Raw genomic sequence first — 16454 nt, forward strand, 5'->3', positions numbered from 1 at the left:
ATGAGGCCAGAGAGAGCGCTGAAAAATAATTGAGGAAATCAGGACACCTTCCTATAGGAGGTGGCATCTGAAGAGCTGTGAAAGGAAGCCACTGGATTCTAACAGAATGAGATGGGAGGGGATCACATGCTAGGCACAGTTGTTCAGCCACAGCAAAGAAAGAAAGATGGAGGCATGGGAGAATCATAACAGGTACACAGAAAAATGAACACAAAATAGATACAAAGTAAATATAGCAGATTAAAATGCTTTATAAGTCTTAAAGCACTGCTTATTATTATTAATAAATACAAAGCAATCAAGTTCAAAATAGATCTCCTGCCAAAATGATAATTTAAGATATTTTTCTTTTTTTTTAGGTCAAGTTAATTGAATTGAATTGAATTTTTGTATTTTTTTAACTACATATAAAAATTTTTTAACATTCATTTAAAAACATTTTATTTATTTATTTTTCCAAATATATGCAATGGTAGTTTTCAACATTCATTTTTTTGGGGGAGAAGAACCCTTGGTGGAAATAAATTTTTATTTAAAAACTATCTCCATCTCATTAATTTTGACTGTGGAACAAAAAACCAGGTGTGTTATACATCTTTCAGGCTCCTTTCCAGAAACCTTCAGGAGTAACTGGAACTTTAGTTAGGTGTTGACATTTCCCATTAAGTAACCAGTTCACAGCAAGAAGAATCTTCTGAGCAGTCTTGACTGTTTGTATCTTGTCCCCCATTTTCCCCTTCACCTAACCTTGTCCATAGATGCTGACGTGACAGGAAATGACCTCAACATTCATTGTATTTGCAAGGATTTGAGAGTTTCACATTTTTCTCCATCCCTCCCTTCTCTACCCCTTCCCCCTGAGAGAAAACAATCTAATATAGGTTATGCATATATAGTCATCCTAAATATATACCTATATTAATCATGTTATGAAAGAATCAAATCAAAATGGAAAAAATACAGAGGAAAAAAAGTATAATACGTAAGATAACTTTTAGAAATTGAAGATAATAAACTTTGGTCTGCATTTAAATTTCACAGTTCCTTCTCTGGATATGGATGGTATTTTTCATCATTAAATTTTTAAATATTGTGCAGCTGAAATGAATAAGTCTATCAAAGTTGATCATCACCTTATATTGCTATTAGCCTATATAATATTCTTCTGGTTCTGCTCACTTCACTCTGCCTCAGTTCATGCAAGTCTTTTCAGGTTATTCTGAAGTCCCACCCCTCATGATATCTAATAGAACAATAGTTTCCATTCTCCGATTGGTGGGGATCCCCTCAATTTTCAATTCTTTGTCACTATAAAAAGAGCTGCTATAATTATTTTTGTACATGTTGGATTTTTACCCTTTCTTGTGATCTCTTTGGGATACAGACCTAGTAGAGGTATTACTAGATCAAAGAATATGCTCAGTTTCATTGCCCTTTGAACCTAATTCCAAACTGCTCTCCAGAAAGGTTGGATCAATTCACAACTCCACCAACAGTGCATTAGTGTCCCAGTTTTCCCACAATCCCTTCAAAATTGATCATTTTCCTTTTTAGTTATATTAGTTAAACATTCATTTTTTTAAATAAAAAATTTAAATCCAAAATTTTCTTTTTCCCTCCTTCCTAAGAATCAAACAGTTTCATATAAGTTTTATGTATATATATATATATATATATGTATAAGCTACATGTGTGTACATGTGTGATTGCATAAAACATACTTCTATATATTAGGATATTTTAAAATTATAAGAGGAGGAGATGTAGAAGACATGCAATTTACTCCATCTTTTGAGGAGTTTTGTCAGTCCGGAATTCATTTAAGGCTTGATTGAAGGTTGTTTCTGAGGAAACTGGGAAGAGTTCAAGCAACTTTCTGGCTTCTCTGCAACTTGACTCAACTCCCTTGGTGAGAGGAAGAAAAAAGAGTACAGGAGGACTTTAGAACTGGGATCTTGGAGGACCAGAAGGACAATGATCCCCTCAGCAGGAGGAATAGGGATATTTGGAAGAAGAATGGATTTGATAGGTTAGGGAAGGAAATGTAACAAATTCCATCTGGGACATGTGCACTTTGAGTCAAGATGGGAAATCCAGTTGGAAATGCTCAGCATATAGCTGGCAATGCAAGACTAGAATTCTGGAGAAAAAATAGGTCTAGATATATAGGTTTGAGACATCTCTATACAGAGATGATAATAGAACCCGAAAGAACTGATAAGATGAAGACAAGACAAAGAAAGAACAGATAGAACTTTAGGGTAATCAGTGGAGTAATGTGAGTGATCGGTTAACAAAGGAGACTAAAAAGGAGCAATCGGAAAGATGGAGTAAAGAATTCCAATATTGTGGGATGTCAAGGTAAAAGAAGATTAAGGCTGAGAAGGTAGGTGAGATATATTTAGTGATATAATATATGAATATATGTTATATAATATGATACTACATATCATATTACATAGTGATGTGGGTGTTCATCCAGCAAAGGAGACCAAAAAGGAGCAATCAGAAAGCTGGAATGAGGATGTCCCAATGTTATGGAAGTTAAGATTCTGGGAAGGGGATGTGACTAACAATGTCCAAAACTGCAATAAAGTCAAATAAGATGAGAGTTGAAAGAAAGTCATAAGATCTGGTAATTAAAAGACTTTGGGAATCAGAATTTCAGTGGTGTGGGAAAGGAAACTATATTTCAAGAAGTTGAGAAGGGAATAATAGTTCTGTAAAAGGAAATAAGGAATATAAAGATGACTCTTTCTAGTAGTTTGGCTATGGAAAGGAAAAGTGTGGAATGTGGGAGACCTGGATATTGTTCATAGGAGTAGCCAGTAGATAAGAAGAGATTAAAGATAAGTAAAAGAAAGAGAATGATTAAGGGAATGGGATCAAAGGTCCACAGAGGAGTAGAAGTGCCACCTCTTCCTCAGAGAGTGGAGGAAAAGAAAGAATGGAAGATAATATTTGGAGGTGTGGAATAAAAAAGAAGAGTAGAGATGGATGGATGGCTTCTGTTTGCTTAATAAAAAAGACTCCATTATGTGCTGAGAAGGGAGAAGGGGAAGAGATGTAGAGAACAGAAGAGAAGGTTTGGAATAATAAATATGATAGAAAAGATACCCAGAAGGAGGGAATGGTGTTGAAATCCAGAAAGTTAGAAGTAGAGTTGTGAGGAAAATGAAGGTTGGTTGACCTGTGATCCTTTCCAAAATGGAGATACCAATGGGAAAAGAGGACAGGATTGGCTAAAAGGATATTCAGAGTGAGAAAGCTCAAGCCATAGATGGATGCAAAGAAATGTAGTCAGGCTGGATCATTTCCTATATGGTCCACATTCATCTTTTATGATCTATTAAAGGAGGAATGATAGAGTCAGGTAGCCTTTGGGGGTGGGATGGGGAGACATTGTAGGTTAAGTGACTTGCTCAGGGTCATACAGCTAATGTCAAGTAAGAAGGTTGGATTTGAATTCAGGTCCTACTGACTCCAGGACTGGCATTCTGTTCACAGTACCACCTAGCTTACCCCAATTAGCTTGACATATTGAAGACCTTTTCAAATAATGCTCTTCAGTTTAATGTTGTTGTTGTCCTCTTAATGAGAAAGAAGAGGACTTCAAATGGGTCTATTTAGGCCCTTTCTGGGCTGTACTCTAAGTAATACTTATATTCCCTACCTCACAGGATTGTTTCAAGGAAAGTGGTTTTTAAAATTGTTAAAGTGATTCAGAATTTGAATTTTTTCCCAATTTTAATTTGATTCCCTTCCATCACCACCCTCCTTCCAACTGGAAAAAAAAACCTGTGCACCAAATATGTATGGTCAAATAAAACAAATTCCCATATTGGCCAGATCCAAAAATACGCTTTCCCTTCGCCATATTTAATTCATCTATCTCTTCTCTGACATTAGATAGGTAGCACTGAGAGTTGATTTTAAAAAATATTTTATTTGTTTGTTTTTCCAACTTTATACAATGGTGGGTTTTAAGCAAACAATTTGTTTGTAAGGTTTTGAGTTTTACATTTTTCTCCCTCCCTCCTTTTCTTCCCCTCCCCCTGACAGAAGGCACAGTTGATCATCACCCTAGGTTATTGTCACTGTGTATAATGTTCTTCTGGTTCTGCTCATTTCTTTCCGCATCAATTAATGCAAGTCTTTCCAGGCTTTTTTGAAATCCTGTCCCTCATGATTTTATATAGAAAAATAGTATTCCATCACATACTTACACTACATTTTGTTCAGTCATTCCTCAATTGATGGGCATCCCTTCAATTTCCAATTCTTTGCTGCTAGAAACAGAGCCGCTATGGATATTTTTGTACATAAGGGATTTTTACCCTTTTCCATGTTCTCTTTGTGATATAGATCCAGTAGTATTACTGGATCAAAGGGTATCCAGTTTTATTGCCCTTTGAGCGTAATTTCAAATTGCTCTCCAGAAAGATTGGATCAGTTCACAACCAACAACAATGCATTAGTGTCCTAATTTCTTGCATCCCCTCCAACACTGATCATTTTCATTTCTAGTCATAATGGCCAATCTGGTAGGTGTGAGGTGGTACTTCAGAGATATTTTAATCTATATTTCTTTAATCAATAATGATTTAGAGCAATTTTTATATGACTATAGATAGCTTTGATTTCTTTATCTGAAAAATTATTTTCCATTTCCTTTGACCATGTATCAATTGGGGAATGGCATGTATTTTTATAAATTTGACTCAGTTCTCTATATATTTTAGAAATGAGTCCTTTATAAGAAACACTAATTGTAAAAATTGCTTTTTAACTTTCGTTTCTTTGAATCTTGGTTGCAGTGGTTTTATTTGTGTAAAACCTTCTTAATTTAATGTAATCAAAATTATCCAGTTTGGTTTCTTTTTTTTTTTAAGTTTTTGCAAGGCAATGGGGTTAAGTGGCTTAGATAGTTATTATTAGATAATTATTAAGTGTCTGAAGCTGGATTTGAACTCAGGTACTCCTGACTCCAGGGCCGGTGCTCTATCCACTGAGTAACCTAGCCACCCCAGTTTGTTTTTAATAATGTTTTCCCTTTCCAAAGATCTGACAGGTAAACTATTTCTTGTTCTCCTGCCTGGCATATAATATTACCTTTTATGTCTAAATCCTGTACCTTATCTTGGTATAGGGTGTAAGATGTTGGTTTACTCCTAGTTTCTGCCATACCATCTTCCAGTTTTTTCAGCAGTTTTTATCAAAGAATAAGTTCTTATTCCAGATACTGGAATCTTTGGGTTTATCAAACAGTGATTACTATTGTCATGCAGTGCTGTTTCTATTGCACCTAATCTATTTCAGTGATCCACCACTATTTCTTAGCCAGTACCAAGTAGTTTTGATAACTGATACTTTATAATATAAATTTAGATCTGATATAGCTAGGCTGCCTTCCTCTGCATTTTTTCCCCTTAATTCCCTTGATATTCTTGATCTTCTGTTCCACCATATGAATTTAGTTACTATTTTTTTCTAGCTCACTAAAGTAATTTTTTGGAAGTTTGATTGGTATGGTACTGAATAAGTAATTTAAATTAGTTAGATTTGTCATTTTAATTATATTATCTCAGCCTACCACGAGTAATTGACATTTGCCAGGTTATTTATTTATTTTGTTTGTTTGTTTGTTTATTTATTTATTTATTTGTTTGTTTGTGTTTTTGCAAGGCAAATGGGGTTAAGTGGATTGCCCAAGGCCACACAGCTAGGTAATTTTGCCAGGTTATTTAGATCTGATTTTATTTGCATGAAAAGTGTTTTCATATAGTTGGTTTCATTTAGGTTCTGAGTCTGCCTTATCAGGTAGACTCCCAAAGATTTTATGTAGTCTACAGTCTATGGTCTACAGTTATGCTAAATGAGATTTCTCTTTCTGTCTCTTGAATTTGTATCTTATTAATAATATATAGACATGTTGAGAATTTATGTGGGTTTAATTTATATCCTGTGACTTTGTCAAAGTTGCTAATTGTTTCCAGGGTTCTCTAAGTATACCATCATATTTCTGCAAATAGTGAGAGTATGGTTTCTTCATTACCAATTCTAATTCCTTCAATTTTTTTTTCTTCTCTTTCTGCTAAAACTAACATTTCTAATACAATATTAAATAATAGTGGTGATAATGTGTATCCTTGCTTCACCCCTGATCTTATTGGGAATGCTTCTAGCTTAACCCCATTGCATATAATGCTTGTTGGTTTTAGATAGATACTGCTTATAATTTCAAGGAATATTTCATTTATATATCCATGCTCTCTAGTATTAATAGGAATGGATGCTTAATTTTATCAAAAGTTTTTTCAGCAACCATTGAGACAATCATATTATTTCTGTTAGCTTTGTTATTGATATGGTCAATTAGGCTGATAGTTTTCCTAATATTGAACCAACCCTGCATTCCTGGTAAAAATTCTACTTAATCATAGTTTATTATCCTGGTAATAATTTGCTACTGTAATCACTTTGCTAATATTTTATTTAAAATTTTTGCATCCATATTCATTAGAGAAATTGGTCTATAATTTTCTTTCTCTGTTTTTGATTCTTCCTGGTTTAGGTATCAGCATATTGTTGTCATAGAAGAAATTTGGCAGAACTCATTCATCTATTTTTTCATATAGTTTATATAGAATTGGAACTGTTCCTTGAGTGTTCAGTAGAATTCATTTACAAATTCATCTGGTCCTGGAGATGTTTTTTTCTTAGGAAGTTCATTGATGATTTGTTCAGTTTCTTTTTCTGAGATGGAGTGTTGATTTTTTTTTTCACTTAAGAAGAGAGAACAAACAGATCGCAATAGAGAGTGGGGCTTCACACTGAGATTTGGACTTGGTTTCTTCTTCTTTTGGACGTGGGTTGCAAGGCAATGGGGTTAAGTGACTTGCCCAAGGTCACACAGTGGATTTGGTTTCTTATAGGGGAAGTCTAGTGGAAATCACATGGCCCCAAAGATGATAACAGAGTTTGGTAAAGACTAATTGGTGAGGAGTTCTGGGTCATGTGGACATTTTGAAAATTGATAGCCTACAGCTGGTGAAGGACAGGATCAGAAAAATAGAGTAGTTTGTGGATCAGTGAGAGAATTCTAAACTAAGTCTCTTGGATTGAGCAGAAGGGTTTTTGAATCAAATGGGATCTGAAATGTAGTAGTATTTGATTGAAGAGCCCTTCTAGATCTTATCATTCTCTGGAATTGAGTTATGTGAATTGTCCAGGTCTAAGAATGTGAGTTTACTCCTTAATAAACTTAAATATTTTCCTCTTACAGGGGCTGGAAGGGGAGGGAGGAAGGAGGACTCAATCCCAGGGCAGTACCATAAAATCAGGAGGACTACAACATCCACCCTCCTCCCCCCCCCCAGTAGAATGTCAGCTCCTTGAGGGCAAGGACCATTTCATTTTAACCTTGGTGTCCTCGCTTTGTCTCACATGGTGTCTCAGGGCAACTAGGTGGCACAGTGGATAAAGCCCTGGCCCTGCAGTCTGGAGTACCTGGGTTCAAAACCAGTCTCAGACACTTAATAATTACCTAGCTGTGTGGCCTTAGGCAAGCCACTTAACCCCATTTGCCTTGCAAAAAACCTAAACAAAACAAAACAAGAAGGTAGGTGGAAACTAGTTTGTGAGGGACTTTCAAAGATGTATATCATCATATTTAGTGATATATGAATGTGTTACACAATATAATGCTTTATAATATTATACACAATAATGTGATGTAATATGTTATACTTTATATATGATTTATATTGTATATTATAAAGTAAAAATATTAATGTTATGTTGATATAGCAATTCATATACATTATATATTCCATATATACATATATAATGATATGTGTATTGTCTAGGGGAACCTAGGTGGCACAGAGGATATAGTCCTGGGCCTGGAGTCAAGTAGGCTTATCTCCCTGAGGACAAAGGAGGTCTCAAGATACTAGCTATGTGACCCTGAGCAAGTCACTTAACCCTGCTTGCCTAAATGAACTGTATCTTTCTTTGTCAAGAAAACTCCAACAGGATCATGAAGAGTCAAAAATGATGGAACAGCTACCACCATCATCACTGTGTGTTTATCTCATGCCTCTTTACACATTCTGGGGTCCTGTCAAACTCCCCCTCATTTCCTCACACAACATTCATCTCTCCTCTCTGGGCCTTTGCCATAGATGTACCCTCACACCTGGAATGTTCTCCCTCCTTTCCTCTGCCTCTTGGAATTCTTAGTTTTATTCATAACTTACTTGAAGTTATCTCCCACATAAAACCCTGATCCCCTCAGGTCCTAGTGCCTCTCCCCACACACACACACACAGTGACCTTGTTTGCATTTGCATGTCTTCATAGGTGTGCATGGTGTTTCTCCCTTGATAGACTTTAAACTCCTTGAAGACAGAGTCTATATAACTTCTGCCCCAGTGACCCAGGGATAAGCATGATGGCTGCCAGTGGATAACTCATGCTCATAGGTTGATTGATAAATGGAAATCTCACTGGAGCAATTTTTTTGAACCTTTGCCTCTCTACTTAATATTAATATGAATATGTTCCTGCTAGGGTATGACTTTCATGAGATCACAGAAGGTGGTTTACCTACACTCTGTCTCCCCTACTGTCCAACCTTGGCATAATAAATATTTGTTGAACAAATGATTATTTTATTTTTTTAATTTTATTTAAGGCAATGGGGTTAAATGACTTGCCCAGGGTCACATAGCTAGGCAATTATTAAGTGTCTGAGGCTGGATTTGAACTCAGGTACTCCTGACTCTATTGCTCCATCCACTGTGCTAACTGCCCCACTTTAAAGAATGATCATTTTAAAGAATAAAACTCATTTAGATATATAAGTCCTAGAAAAAGACTTGTATCTCATAGGAGCTCTGTTTATTCTCTCACTTGTCTTAGATTTAGGAAGGCTTGACAAACTAAGGGCCAGAGTGTGGTTTCCACAAGACAGTAATAATATTACTAATAATGGTGAGCATTTCCATAGTACTTTAAGATTTGGAAAACACGTTACACATATTTCATTTTATCCTCACAATGATCCTGGGAAGTAGCTGCTATTATGATCCTTGTTAGAAAGATGAGGAAACTGTGGCCCACAGAGGCTAAATGACTTGCCCAGGCTCACACCTAGTAAGTGTCTAAGGTCAAACATGAGCTCAGGTCTTCCTGACTCCAAGCACTACCTAATGACCCCAATTATATCTCTTCCTCAGGAATCTGATGGCATTATTATTGTACGTCTGCTCTTCATTGACATAGATTATACATTCCATACTTTAATAATTAGCATTCATGCAATGAATCAGCAAACATTTATTAGCAACTACTAAGTGCAGAGTGCAGAGTTCTTGTCCTTGGACAGTTTACAGTCTGGTATGTGTGAAATATTGACTCTTCCTCAAAAACTCGAGTTGGAAATGAATTTAGAGGGCATCTGATGATTATTATGATGATGTTTGTTCTTCTTTCTTGAAGAAGACCATAACTTTAGGGAGGTGATCTCACATTTGAACTCAGGTCCTCTTGACTTCAGGGCCAGCACTCTACCCACTACACCATCTAGTCCACATTTTTATAGATGAGGCTCAACAAGGTTGAGTGACTTGTCCAGGGTCACACAGGAATGAAGTAGCAGAACAGAGAAAATCATTGAGTTATTGATATAACAATTACAATTATAATAACTAAAAATAATACTAAACATTTTACAGTCATTATCTCATTTGATCCTTATCACAACCTGGGAGATAAGTTCTATTATGATCCCCATCTTACAGATGAAGAAACTGTGGCAAACAGAGGTGAAGTGACTTGCTCAGAGTCACTCAGATAGTAACTGAGGTTGAATTTAAACTCAGCTCTTCCTGACTCCAGGGTCAGCCTCTATTTATCACACCACCCAGCTACTCTGATATGGAGCAGAGAAAGACTTTAGAAGCCATCAAGTCCAATGCCTTTATTTTTAGAAATGAGAACAAGGGATAGAGGTTTATTGAATTGACCAGATAGCTGATATGTGTCTGAGGAAGGGTTTGAACCTGTGGTCTTTCTGATTGCAAATCCAGTGCCCTCTAACTCAGGTTCTGTGTCTCAGCTCTAACTCCTGAATTGCCATGGCCTTAAACATCCCCTGTCCTAAGCCTACCTGAAGATGAATCTATCTGAGCTTAGCTAGATGGACATATGTATAGCTAGGTGGTGCCACAGTGTTAGAACATAATCTCTGGATCTGGGTTCAGATCTGCCCTTAGGCACTTAATAGTTGCGTGACCATGGACATGGTGCTTAACTCTATTTGCTAGAAAATGAGAACATTTGTCAAATGAACTGGAGAAGAAAATGGCAAATTACACCAGTATCTCTGCCTAGAAAATCTCAAATGGGATCACAGAAAGTCAGACACGACTGAAAAAACTCAACAATAGGCAACACAGAGTTTTAATAATAGATCATGTTTTGAAGTTTGTAATGTATTTTACATTTATTAGCTCCTTTGGTCCTCAGAACAATCCTGTGAGGCAGGTATTCTTTTTATCCCCATTTTACAGATGAGGAAACTGAAACCAAAAGCCTTGACTGCAGTTATACAGAAAGTAAGAGAATGAAACAGGATTGGAACTCAGGTACCCCTGACTCCAGGTTCAGCACTTCAAGTAACCATCCACCTTGATTTCCAGCCTGAAGGAACCTGTTGAAGCTTGTGCTCTTTTGACATCACATTTGAGGACCCAGAATTACTATGGAACCAGGACAAGCTATCGGAGAAGGACTTAGCAGAGGGCAACCCATGCCCACAAGTACATAAAATACAGGTTGAAATGAAGACTTGAGAAATGTACAAAGTGCCATGAAATCACACTTTAAAAATGCTTCAGCCTGGAGCTGAGAAGAGGAGACTCCATACCTGAGTTAACAACTGGGCTGATCCTTGAACAGGAAGCAGATTATCTATGAGCAAAGATGATAGTCAGGGTGGAGAGGAAGGAGGCTGGAAAGTCCTCCCCAGGCTTGAAACAACATGGATTTGAGAAGTCTGGGAAATGTCTTTTGAATGAGCATATTTTTAAATATCTTTGTCCTTTTCTATGTCCAACTTCCTAAAGGGTGAGAGTCGAGGGGCATTGACAAAAATACTTCGCCTGGAAGACTGAAATCTGCTACCACTTGCACCATCTAATGGGCTACAGTGGAAAGGAAATGGAGGAGATGGCCTCAAATCCAGCCTATATGACCCATGGCAAGTCACTGAACCTCTGCCTCAGTTTCCTCATCTGTAAAAATAGGGATAAACACAGCAGCTACTTCCCAGGGTTGTTGAGAGGATAAAATGAGAGAATATTTGTAAAGCACTTGGCAAGCCTTGAAGACTATCTCTGCTAACTATTATGATTATTATATATTTATTGACAGAATGATTGAAAGAATGAACCTCATCTCTTGCAGGGCTACCCCAGAACTGTTCTCTGCCTGTTAAGCACTGAATGCTTTCTGCCATGAAGGAAGTCAGTATGAGAACCTCAGACAGGGAGTCAGAGGAGCTGTATGTTTGTTCTATTCTCCTAATGATTAACTAAATGACCTTGAACAAGTCCCATAATCAATCTGGGCTTTCGTTTTCTCTGCTCTGTGCAATGGGAAGAATAATTAATTTCCACCTAATGGAACTTTCCTGTGCACATATCTGTGATTTAGGTCCATTGAGGCTATAGGGTCACAGATTTAGAGTGAGAAGTCTTTATTTCTCATCCCATCCATTCCCCACATTTTACAGATAAGGAAACTGAAGCACAGAAGTGCAATGATTTGCCCAAGGTCACACTAAAGTCAAGATTTGAACCTACAGTCTCTCACTCCAAATGTGAAATTCTTTCCACTAGGTCGAACATCTCATCATCTTGGTCTTTGGGAGTCTGTTCTCATTAAGTTTGAAAGGTAATGAGCTTCAAGTGTTTTGAAAAGTATAAAACATTTTCCTTTATTCTCTTGTCCTAATAATCACATCTTGCCAAAATCCTAACACTGGTAATTCCCAACATCTGTCTTTTTCACTCTTAACAACCAACTTTTGAATAGAATTGAAGGAAATCAGATATCAAAGAGCCTCATTAATTGAATTCACTATAAATTTATGCTTTTGAATTTCATCTGGACCCTTAATGTAGCAAAGAAATCCTTTTACCCCTTGCTAAGTGATGCTCTATCTCACTCACAACATTTTTATTCTCTTTTCAAAACTCTTACAGCACCACCTCCTTTTTCTCAGTTGAGAATCTCAACCCAATGTCATTGACCTCATCCTCCTTTGCTCTTCTTCCTCATCTCATACTTCCTCAAAGTCATTCCCCACTTTTGGGAACCCATTTGGGATTCTCTTGGCAAAGATACTACAATGGTTTGCTATTTTCTTCTTCATCTCATTTTTACAGATGAAGAAACTGAGACAAATAGAGTTAAGTGACTTGCCCAGAGTTGCATAGCTAGTAATAATCTGAGGTCAAATTTGAACTCAGGTCTTCCTGACTTCAGGCTAGGCACCCTATTCACTTTGTCACCTAACTGGCCCCAGTTCCCCACTAGTTCCAACTTCTTGAGTCTTTGATTTAAAACAAAGTGGCACTTTTCCTTGTCCCCAAAAAACTTCTTGGAGTCCAAAAGTGATCCCATCCCCTCCAGTCTTCTGTAGATTGTCCTCACTATTATCCCAGCTCACTCACTTTCAATATCTTCCCATGTCCTGGTTCTTTTCCTGCCTCCTGCAAACACTCCCAAGTCACTCCCAACCTTAAAAAAACCCTCACTGGATCCTAATACTTCTCCTATCATCCTATATCTATTCTCTCTCTCTCTCTCTCTTTTTTCAGTTCAAGTCAACAAGCAATTTTTAGACACTTACTCCTTCTCATCTCCCATTATTCAGATGCCTCCTGCCATTCTCTCCTTCACCCTGTCTGACCCAATGAGTGGCTCCTTCTTTTCTACACACACAAGTGATCCTATTCCAACCTGTCTTCTCAAGTATTATCTTCTCCTAAATCATCCATATTCTCACTTATCTTAAGTCCCTCCTTGTGCACTGGTGGCTTCCCTATTGCCTGTAATAATTGGTTAGTCACTAAGTATTTATTTAACAACTACTAAATGCTAAGCACTGGGAATGCAAAGAAAAACAAATGATAGCCCTTTCTCTTAAGGAGTTCACAGTCTAATGGGAGAGACAACATGAAAATTTGGAAACAACTTATATTAACAGGCAGCTAGGTGATGCTGAGGTTGATAGAGTGATTGGAGTCAGGAAGACTCATCTTCCTGAGTTTAATCTGGCCTCAAACACTTACTAGCTGGGTGATCCTGGGCAAGTCACTTCACCCTGTTTGCTTCAGTGTCTTCATCTGGAGGAAATGGCAAACTAATCCCTTTGGAAAGAACCCTGCCCCCAATGGAGTCACAAAGAGTTAGACACAATTGAAAAACAAGAAAAGAACAACTACTACATATAAATAAGCTAAATACCAGATAAATTGTAGGAAATTAGCAGCAGAGAGGCAATCAAATTTAAGGATCACTGGGAAAAGTTTCTTATGTAATATGGGATTATAGCAGGAGCTTGAAGGAAAACCAGAGAAGTCTGGAAGCAGAGATGAAGGAGACTATTCTAGGGATGGGGGGCAGGTTCAGAGAAAATACCTAGAGATAATGGAGACTGTTTGGAGGTTAAGTGACTTGCCCAAGGTCACACAGCTAGGTAAGTATTATGTGTCTGAGGGAGGAGATTTTGATCTCAGGTCCTCCTGACTCTAAGGTCAGTGCTCTATCCACTTTGTCACCTAGCTGCCCCTGCTGTCTTGTTAGAGGAACAGCAAAGAGGTTAACTAACCTAACAAACTAGTGTTATTTGATCCCAGAATACATGGGAGTGGTATAAGGAGTAAGAAGACTAGGAAGGGAGGCAGATGATAAAGGTATTTGAATGCCAAATAAAAGACTTTCTAATTGATGTCCATGTCTTCTTCATCCTCAAATAACCCTCATTTGTATCATCCTTCTAGCTATCACCCATACGTCCCCTTCTTTGGGGGACTCAACTCCTTGAGAATGCCTCCAAGCAAGGCCTTCATGTTCCTTCCTCTCTATCTTCTTCACTCATTACAATCTGGCTTCTAACCTTTTTCAACTGAAAATGCCCTCGCTATAATTATCAGGAATTTCTCATTTGCCAAATCAAAAGACCTTTTCTCAATCCTCATTTTTCTTGACTTGCAAGACCTTTGATGTTAGAGATCCCTATCTTTTTTTCTCAATGCTCTCTTCTCCATAGGTTTATATGATACTGCTCTCTCCTGGTCCTCCTGATAGCTAGCTTACTGTTTGTTCCCTATCAGTCTCCTTTGCTAAGTCTTCACCCTGGTCATATCCCCCGACCTCGTCTCTTTTCCCTCTATACTGTTTTGCTTAATGATCTCATTAGGTCTCATTATTCAATTCTCTCTCTTTGTCCATGATTCCCATATCTATTTATCCAGCCTTCACTAATATCCTAATTTCAGACTCTTATCTCCAATTACCTATTAAACATCCCAAACTGGATCTCCTATTGACATAGTAAATCTAGCATGTTCAAAACGAAACTCATCTTCCGCCCCAAATCCTGCCTATTCTTCTATTTTTCCTATTGCTGTCAAGGGCACCACAATCTTCCCTGTCCCCTTGTAGGTTCTCAACCCAGGTTCATCTTGGATTTCCCCACTTTTTCTCCCCTTCCTTAACTGAGATGTTGAAAAATCCCATATTTATCTCTTTTTAACATTTCTTTAATACACCCTCTTCTCTCCTCTGGACTACTACCACCCTGGTGCCAGACCTCCTCACGTCAAGCCTGAACTTTTGCTGTGGTCGTGGGACTGCCTGCCTCAAGTCTCCCCCAACTCCAGTTCATCCTCCACTCAGCTGAAAAAATGATTTTCCTAAAGCATAGATCTGACCATGTCACCACCCTATTTGATAAACTCCAATGGTTTTCCAACACAAATATAAAATGTTTCATTTGTCATTTAAAGTTCCTCATAACCTGCCTTACCTTCCTACTTTTTCAGTTTGCCTATACTTTAGACATTTCCACATACTGAGTTCCTTGCTGTTCCATCTTTGGACTCCCCTACAAATTTTGTTTTGTTTTGTTCTTTGTTTTTGGCAAGGCAATGTGACTTGTCCAAAGTCACACAGCTAAGTAAGTATTATGCATCTGAGGTCAGATGTGAACTCAGGTCCTCCTGACTCCAGGACCAGTGCTCTATCCACTGTACCACCTATCTATCCCCTCCCCTACATTTTTACTTGCTGTCCCCTATGCCTTAGTAACTCTTTCCCAAGTTCCATTAATTCCCAAGTTCTCCAAAAACAACCCAAATTCAGGCCCTCATCATGTCACATGTAGACTCCAGTTCATCCTCCACTCAGTTGCCAAAGTGAATTTCCTAAAACTCAGATCTAACCAGATTATTGGCTCCCCCAATACTCCCATGGAACCCTCTTCCTAACCTAATACCTTGCTGTTTTTTCAGTCATCTTGCACTTTAATCCCTTCCTCATAGCAATACTTTAGAAGCGTTAGAAGTCTTTAGAAACTCCTCAAACAAACCCAAAAATGTGCCCGATACCCAAAAAGTTCTCCCTCCTTATTTCCACCTCCTGGTTTCCCTGGCTTTCTTTACTTCTCAACTAATACCTTACCTTCTGCAAAAAAAGTCTTTCCTATCTCCCTTTCATGAGAGTGCCTTCCTTCTGTGGATTAGCTCCCATTTTTCCTGCATGTAGCTTATTTGCTTGTTGTCTCCTCCATTAGACTGCAAGCTCCATGAAGGCAGGGACTAGTCTTTGTATCTCTTTCTCTTAACACAGTGTCTATCATTCATTTCAACTGCTCAACTCTTGGTAACCCCATTTGGAGTTTTCTTGGCAAAGATACTGCAATGGGTTGCCATTTCCTTCTCAAGTTTATTTTATAGATGAGGAAACTAAGACACACAGGATACAGTGACTTGCCCAGGGTCTCACACAGCTAGCAAATTTCTAAGGGCAAATTTGAATTCAGGTCTTCCTGACTCCAGAGCCATCATTCTATCCACTTCATGATTTAGGGGATTAATAGTGCCTGTAAACTAATTAGGGATGGTGTGTGGTTCTTGTGAAGGCTTGGAAGCCTTCAAATGCTTGCTCTGATTGTGCTTTATGGATATGAGTGCTGCTAAGCTTATGTCCCAACTAGATGGAAAGCTCCAGGGAGCCCAGGAGATGGGTCATATCTAAACTTTGCATCTTCCCCAATAACTCACATGGGGTTTTGCACACAGCAGATACCTCATAAATGTCCCTGCTTTTGTTGTTTTTTTATTACTACTACAAGGTTATCCTTTTACTTTTCTGTAGTG

This window comes from Macrotis lagotis, chromosome X (genome assembly GCF_037893015.1).
Source record: "Macrotis lagotis isolate mMagLag1 chromosome X, bilby.v1.9.chrom.fasta, whole genome shotgun sequence".
Taxonomy (NCBI): Eukaryota; Metazoa; Chordata; class Mammalia; order Peramelemorphia; family Peramelidae; genus Macrotis; species Macrotis lagotis.